Raw genomic sequence first — 8,982 nt, 5'->3', positions numbered from 1 at the left:
TATATATATATATATATATATATATGTGCCTGTGTAAATGTTAATGAGCTTTACTTATTAACACAGAACTTTTCCAAGCGGATTTTCGAAGACTTAAACAAAACAGGATCGATAAGCACAGGACGAATTGCGCATTTTCTCATGTATTATAATTTACTTATTCACTAACGGTTCATCAACTTTTACACTTTGATAAAAGGATTTGAAAATAAAATTAATATTTGTATACTTATATCCATTATTCTATTCGACACATAGAAAAGATTGTATTATCAAATTAAATAAATATATTACTTATTTATGTTATTCATTCACGTAATCATGTAACAATTATTTTAAAGAGTAAGATAAAATCGATAAGCAAAATTATGGTAATAATTTGTGAAAAAGGCCAACAAAATGTTTTACACAATGTTTTACAACGATTTAATTTCTATTACAACCTATATCTTAGTAAAAACTAATATCTTTCCTTGTTCCATGGATGCGTTTTCGTTTTGGAAAATGGGTCGAACCGGTGAAGTTGAGGACGTATAACGGTCGTATTATAATAGGATGATCATTACCTGAAAGAAGATGTCGAAATAGTCACCGTTACCTTCAAACGGCCGAAAGAGACCTTTTTTCTCTGTTTTTCTTCGATTTCACAGGTATTCGACACCTTCAAATTTATGTCTTCTCGTAATGGACATTTACGACCGGAAACCGACTTATCGTGTCAATTGATTTTGGAACACTTAGCTTATTCTCTTTCGTGTCCTCGAGACAACACGTTTGAATGTGCATCTTGCAACTGTTTATTTAAAGAATTACAGTTAATTCTCAGAATGCTCGAACTTTATATTTTTAGCCAAGTCGTTTCTCAAGAATTTGGGACGTTGTGTTTCTCTCAGATCGTGAAACGCACGTGGTCCGAGGAAACGAGAGCTTCTCGTGGCCTCGCGGTCTCTAAGGGGACTTGAATGATAAGGGACGGCGACGGGCAAAGGCGACGGGGCCGCGGGAAGGAGCGGAAGAGGCGCCGGGGAGACACCCGCAATTTCGTGATTGCTTTTCAGACGACACTTTGTACACTCATGGACAGCAGCAACCAACTCATTACGGTAATGACACGTGTGCATCAATTCGCATTAATATTCTAATGGACACGTGGGAGGGGGATGGCAGGGTGGTGGGTAACCGTCGGTGTGAGTGGATGAGTCCTGCGTGTTCGTGTAGCGCGAGGTCGCGATGGAAGATGCGCCAGAAAGAAAGAAAGCAATGAAACGATACGTTCAGAAGGATCGTGTGCCGTCTCTGGTAAATAACGCCAATTAATTAACTCTTTGCGCTCCGACCATTGGACCCCCACCTCGGCTCCACGACGACCATCTTTACGTGACGCGTTGTAATAAATTAGAAATTCGAGACGCGAAGAGGAGACATTAGCCACGTGAATCCTCTACATCAAACGTGAATCATTCGATAAAAATTAACGACTCGATATTATTCTTTCACGAATCCGTTTAACGCGATCACGATGTACCGATCATTCGCATGGACGAAGGAAGAGAAGATCGGTGACCAATGTCCGCAACATCCTGCGACGCCCTTCACCCGCATAGCCACGTCCCGCTGCCTTTAACGCAGCTCGTTAACTCGACATAATGATCATTCGATTATGGGCATCGCGTATAATTCAATAACGATCCGTGCGCGTAACGCCGCGACGTCATCGTCATGGCTGGTCGGCCCGCCGCGCCGCCCGGTCGGTCCGGACGGTCAGTATGCCGATGACACTCGTCCCGCGTAATCGGTCATTACGCTCGATGACGCGCGCGTTTTGCGCGGGCCCACCACGCGCTAACTTCGTTAACGTTCGAAACGAGATTCCCGCTGTGTTAGCGCCGTCACGACGACTCGCTCTCGCGAGTCTGAGTTGGCATCCTCCAAGAGATATGCCTGGCAGCAATCACTATGTGAAGATATCACGAAAGTAAATTTGAGACTATATCATTTTAGGATTCCACTCAACATTCATACTGAGAGAAATGTGGTAAAACATTTTAAAGAACTTTCTTTATAAATAAAAAGATAAGAAAGTTTTTGTTAGACATACCTACAAAATAAATAATTATACGTAACGAAATATTTCTCTCATCAATAATTATATTAGAACTCTCGAATTTTAAACAATACAAAAAGATAAATATAATAGGCTAATGAGAGTCAACAACGATAAATGGCGCAATTATTTAATGAACAATCAATACTCAGATATTGGATTGATGTCTTCTTTATTTTGGACGTTTTGATTCTTTTTAGACTCTCCTTTTCAGCAAGAATAATACAAGTATAATTAGCTCACAAGTCCATAATGCTCTAAGTCGCAAAGTGACAAAGATGCAATGTTGTTAATTTAACATTTTTTTAAAAATAAATCTTGTTAAAGTGATATATGCGTAAACAATTCAAACTTGACTTATCATCACGGAATATAAAGCATTGCACTGAAGCTTGATTGAACATATTAAAATTTAAAAAGTAGAAGTAGTTGTTAAAATCAAATACAAAGATCACAAATTTCTAGAACACGTCCGTGACGACGACGTGTCACTCAAGTATGAATCATTCTCGAAGTAAGAGGTCACACAGTAAACATTAAGGCAAATTTGTAAATATGACGAACAAAACACATGTATATAGTTGTTAAGTCAAATCGATATAAATCGCAATAAATTATTGTATAAAAATTAAAAACTGTTAAAATTATTAAAATTGTAAAATAAAGAATTACATAATAAAAAGAAAAAGAAATTCAATATAAAACATATTTCGTTAAAATTATTATTACATTTTCGTCAATCAATAAAACTTTGTCAAAATAAATTAATAAATCTAAAAAGATTTCTAACATCAATCAAGAGAAATTTTCAAGCATCGCTGCAGAGATATGATGCAGACCTTCTGTACCTGAATGCCTAAATTAGATCCATTTCTTTGCATGTGTATGAATGCCATTTCCGAAATCAATCTTTTGTTTAAAAATTTCTCCTTATCTAAAATTTGGACGTTCTCTCAATCGAAGTCATGTGAAAATTCAATACGATGTTCAGTAATTACAGAGTGTCAGTGTTCCAATTTTATATGTCTACGATGTTCAGATATTCTGCTGGAAACATTCCTGCATGTTTGTTCCACATACGATGTATTACAATCTTTACAACAAATCTTATAGACCACATTTTTATTATCAAATTTTGGAAGAGCATCCTTTTGTATTTTTATAAATCCATTTCATTGTTATCGCTGAAAAACGCTAATTTTATGATAGTGTCTTACAAATCGAAAATTTCTCTGACGTAGAATCAATATGGTAATCAAATATTGGAATCAAATGGTAATAAAAACCAAGATACACGATCACTAACCGTATCGTCATTTGAGATATTATTACTAAAAAATTTTTTGTTAAACCAATATTTTAGACGACTATTGATCGTGTCTTACTTCGAAAACAGTTCATATCTGAGTGATACGTCGTTGTACACGGACGTGTGTTCTAAAAATATGTGATCTTTATATTTGATTTTAACAATTCTACTTTTTAAGATTTAACATGTTCAACAAAGCTTCATGTTCCGTGAATCTTTTGAATTGTTTACGCATATATCATTTTAATAAGATTTGTTTTTAAAAAAATGTCAGATTAAAACAACGCTGCATCTTTGTCAATTTGCGAGTAATTTAGGCATTATGGACATGTGAGCTAATTATACTTGTATCATTCTTGAGGAAGAGGACTCCAAAGAGAATCGAAACGTTCAAAATAAAGAAGACATCAATCCAATATCTAAGTATTGGTTCTTTATTAAATAATTGCACCGTTTATAACTCGTTGCTGACTCTTATTAGCCTATTATATTTATCTGTTTGTATTGTTTCTTTTTAAATAAAAAAATAAGAAAGTTTTCGTTAGATATACTTACAAAATAAATAATTATATGTAACGAAAACATTTCTCTCATCATTTCGTAATTTGAATCTTTATATTGGGTCGTCCGGAAAATTCGATTTTGAAGGAAAATTGAAACGCAGAAGATTTAAATTTTAATATACATTTATTAAATTTAAATCTTTTGCGGCACGAACTTTCCGGACGATCCAATACATATGAGAAGCGGATTGTTTGTTGTACATTTTTTTCTAAATATAATATAAGATAGAAGGAAGAGAGAGATATTCTGTCGATAAGTGCGACAGATTTGTTGGTGTTGTCAATATATCGTTTGCCATCGCATCGAAGGCAGAGAAGGGTTGGGAAAACGCAAGCAAGGATCAGACGATTGATCAGGATAAGCCAATTTTCCAAGCAATTTCTTATCGCCCACCCAATTCGATGCCTCTTCCTTCTTAGTTTGATGGGCATGGTGCACAATTATGTCCGTTAGATTACTTTATAAAAACAAGCTCGAAATGAATATTGTACAGACAAATTGTACTTTTAATGTACATTTCTATCAATATGGATTATCTTTTTAATCTCAATTCAACTTACTCTTTATTTAACTCTTACAATTAGAAAAAGATGAAAAATAAGTTGAACTGAAATTAAAGTTAATTTACATTGATAAATATGAGTATAAATCATATATGTTTTGACAATTTAAAAATATATGTTATTCCACATGATTGGAAATCTTTTAGGAATTGTATACATAAACGTCTGTAAAGTGTCTAGAAATGAGAGGAAAAATTTAGGTTGCAGATGGTTAAGCGCTCGGTAAAGCGATATTGCTATTAGAGGTCTTACTTTGATCCCACTTTCGGCCGACGAAAGTGAATCCCGAAGTTGACCGCAAAGATTCCCCATCATCACTATCGACACCTCAATAACTATCACTGCTTATAGACGCTCTTTCGTTTACTCGGGTGTGTCTTCACACATGCTTACGTACACAAATGCGCACGAACGCTTGCTCTCGAAAGATATTCGCCAGTCATCGCCGGCAACGAGCCGAAAACTCAGCGGGCTTCTTGTTTGCCTATTTCCTCGGTAAGTTTGCCTTTCCATTCTTCGTCCTCCCTTTCACTCGTCATCTATCACTAATTTCAATTAGTATTTCAAGACGAGCTAAGAGGTGAGTAAGTTGCGCTCTCACGTGGTTCGATCATTTCGGACCGCATATCGTTTCATAGGCGGAATTGTCCTTTTATTTTCCATTGCGTTTTCACCGAGATCCACTCGGTGTATATCGTGGGAGATTACGTAAACTACCGCTGCTACAACACCTACGTACATGGTAACAATGAGATTATCCCGGGTTATTCCGTCGGAAGCTGTAACCAAGACACGACAAACCTATTTCGGGATCCTCGGAAACCGCTCAAGTCCGTTACATAACTTTAAGAGAAGTACATGCATCTAAATTATGACTTTATAGATATGCGATCTTTTTTGCATATGTAAAACCACGTGTCTCTCAAGTACATAAATACTTTTCGAATATCATGCACGCAAGAGTCATTGCTCGAATGCGCGTTTATCTCATTAAACTTTACAGCGAGATCGCGATGAAAGCGGCGCGAAACGCTCGACGCGTTGCAGATTTCTCTCTCCTCGATAAATTTTCTCGATTTCCTCCGATCTCGATCCTTCGAATCTCGATCTCGTGTTCCTCCCTGGGTTCTCAGGTGCGCCGCGCGTGTATACGGATTATCGGCGACTCGGTGAAATTTATGCATTTTCATTGGGATTTCTTTCGGGCATATCAACAGTTTTGTCCTTGCTGATGTCGTTACGGTATGTAGCAGTGATTGCTGCGGCACTTTATAGGCGCGCTTTTATATACAGGAACGCGCAGGAACTCTTGAGAGGAATACGTGGACGTGGGAGAGCCGGACACGCCAGATGCGGCGCGCCCACGCGGTGAAAGTAGCGATAATTGATTCTGTGCTCTTAAGATATCTCACGAAGATCCTGCGACCGAGATTAACCGCGAGAGAATCGTTCGAGTGTACAGGCCTGCTTCCTCGATAGAAATCGAATCGTATGTAAACGCTTGTTCATTCGACGACAGTACAAATTAAATTTAAGGACCGTGTTAAATTTAAGGACGGAGAGGTGAGGGGAGATTAATGCGTCGCTCGTGAATGGTGCGACCAACCGGATAAGTAACCGTGGATGCGTGACACGCGACATACGGTGAGACAGAGAAGAGGCACATATGAATATCGCCAGGTATATATCTGTTATTACTGTTACCGATATTGTCATAACGATGGAAAAGATATTCTGAATGGTAAATTCTGGTTTCATAGACCAAGTTTTTTTCCCATCGGGATTTGCTTTAAAACACGTGATAAAACGTGCTTTATACACTGCTTGGCGATAGTACATAAACGTATGAAATATCGAGCTTCGAAAAATATTGCACCATCGAGAGTAACGTAACGGTCGGTGGTACGTTTAGGATATTGTGGATTCGTGCAGAAAGAGAAAGGGACGGAAGATGAGGCTATTTACGAGTGAATATAACCGGTAGAAAGATTGCTCTTTTCTCTCTCGCTCTCTCTCTCTCTCTCTCTCTCTCTCTCTCTCTCTCTCTCTCTCTCCCAATTTGATTCTATATTCTATATTCTGTGTGATTGCAAGAAACTAATTAAGTCAATTTTAATCGCTCGAACGGTTTGTAGTCATAAAATATAAAAATATATAATATTTTGTAATAATTAAGAATAAGAGAAGTGATTCCAATATCAAATACGTCTTTCGATGATTTTATTAAGACGCATTAGCCTGTTTGCTGCAGCACTCGGCGCCGCGTGTCCTGCAGCGGAGAAATACGATTACGGAGAAGGGTGTGGGATGGCGGTGGCCCGGTATGAGATGCCGTAATGATACCATTCGCTGTGGCCCGCTGTTAGTATTTGACATTACGGCACGATAATGCAGCTGTACGTCCTCGTAGGCAAATGGATCTTGACGAGGAAGCAGGCAGCCTGTCATCTGATAAATGTTGCGTATGGTCATTCTGTGTGATGAAACCGTGTGCTTCACTGTTGTAACACGTACAATAATTCATAAATAAATGACAGATGAAAGAGAATTAGAAGAGTCGCTTTCAATCGTTCGTAAAGTACTATAATAAGTATGTGACTCGATCTCATGAATTTATGTTACAAACATGTCCGTTACTTTACTTTGACCTCGAAACGTAAGATCTTTCTCGCGTGTCCCGCACAAGAATCGTCGCGGTATCGTAAGCATCGGATATGAATGTGCTAGCTAGCGGAGAGTTGCTTTCGTTAAGAAGGGATGTGCGTGAGCAGTGGCGGGCAGGACTGGTAGTGTATCCAAGGCCGATAATCCCTCCGGTGTTTTTCTTTTCCTCCTTCGTCCCCGACCCACTTACTCCGGCATCGTAGACTCCCAACCCTCTCTACCCGTTTTATCGGGTGTCGCCGCGGGTTATCGTCGTGGTTGCTGCCAGGAAGGATGAGATAGGAGGGGGGAGAGGGGTGGTGCCAGAGGGGTGTGAGGTCGCTGCCACCTGTTGGCGGGACAACGTCTTAGCCCTCCTTGCTGCTCCTCACAGACGTTCTTCTCTAGCTTCTACCTTCTCCTCCCCTTCCCCTTCCCCTTCCTTCGCTTTTCTCACCAGTTCGCGCTTCACTCCCTCGATTTCTCCCTTTTTTTCCTCGTACAACTAGTCGCCGCGGGACGGGGGATGAGTTTTTCCACGCGAGCCATGGGATGGATTTTAACCTTCCCCGTTTAGAATACGGAGTCGAGCTCAGTGGAATTAATTCCGCTTGAGGCACGCGCGCGTGTTCCTGTCATTTCAGAGAAGTATGCGAGATGTTCCTTACAAAGATTTATACAATACTAAATAAGAAGTTGGACGTAACGTTATTCAATGTAATTGAGACATCTTATAATAATTACGATATGTTTATTATGGTTTAACGCCGAGAAAGATACATTCTTTTTTTTTTATCGAATTCGTGATCTTCCGTATTCATTTAAAAATACTATCCAATTTCGAGAAATGCATTCACGAAAGATCACGGAGCTTCCTTGAAGGCAGCTCAGAAAATCGAAAAACTTTTGAACGGAAGCGCGTACAAAAGCTGGCGGACTAAACAAACAATAAATTTCAACGAGCAGAGCGAACGTTTTCGATTTCTCCACTTTGGAGGTCTCCTTTTAGTGGCGGACAAAGGGTCGTTTGTTGGGCCCAACCTTACAAAGGGCCCCATTGGTCCCGTGCACTCCAGCACGACAAGACTTCTTTCTCTTGGCCTTACCATGCGTTTACGTATAGCATTCCTCAGTTGAATATGTAATAATATAATCATATTTATTTTATAAAAAATACTTTTACGTATATCGAAATTATTGCGTTATCGTATAAATTGTATATATGCCGGATTTTAAATTCATAATTTTAACAAAAATGTGACATAATTTCGAAGTCTGTTCATCTAAATGTTTTCAACGTTATGTTTATATAATGATATTTCAATGTGTACGATTAGTAGATTGAAGAAAACATCGGTCGCGTCTGAGCACCACTGATTTACACAGCGTTAATCGATGCGACTTGAAAGAAGAACTATGACTATTTTCCACAGGCACAGGTGGAAAGCACTGTTTTCGGTAAATGTCAAAGCGATCATAAAGCGTCACTTTTCTTCGTCTACACGTGCACGGAATAACATCGTAGCGACGACTCGCCAGGTCGAGTTCAAGGGTTTCGAGGTGAAAACGGGACTGTGATTCCAGGCAGAAACTGGATCGACGGGTTCCTGACTTGACGAAGCCCTCGACCTCTGACCTCCTCCTCGCGGAGCAGGTCGGAGCATAAGACTGCCGCTCTCGCTCTCCCTCGCTTACAAGCGAGCTTACAAGCGTGTGTATCGATCCTTTCAGTTTACGTCGAAACCATCGCAGATCGTGGCGATTTTCCCGAATTTTATACTACAAAAATAAATCGTTTA

The 8,982-nt window shown here is 39.2% G+C and overlaps 1 protein-coding gene across 1 annotated transcript in view; it reads right to left on the bottom strand.

The window, feature by feature from the left end:
- LOC108689037 (LIM/homeobox protein Lhx9-like) overlaps nt 1–8,982 on the bottom strand; it is a 66,404-nt gene that overhangs the window by 43,297 nt on the left and 14,125 nt on the right. The window lies entirely within an intron of this gene.

Source organism: Atta colombica, unplaced genomic scaffold, assembly GCF_001594045.1.
Source record: "Atta colombica isolate Treedump-2 unplaced genomic scaffold, Acol1.0 scaffold105, whole genome shotgun sequence".
NCBI classification, from domain to species: Eukaryota; Metazoa; Arthropoda; class Insecta; order Hymenoptera; family Formicidae; genus Atta; species Atta colombica.
This window is presented reverse-complemented; position numbering and strand designations above follow the sequence as displayed.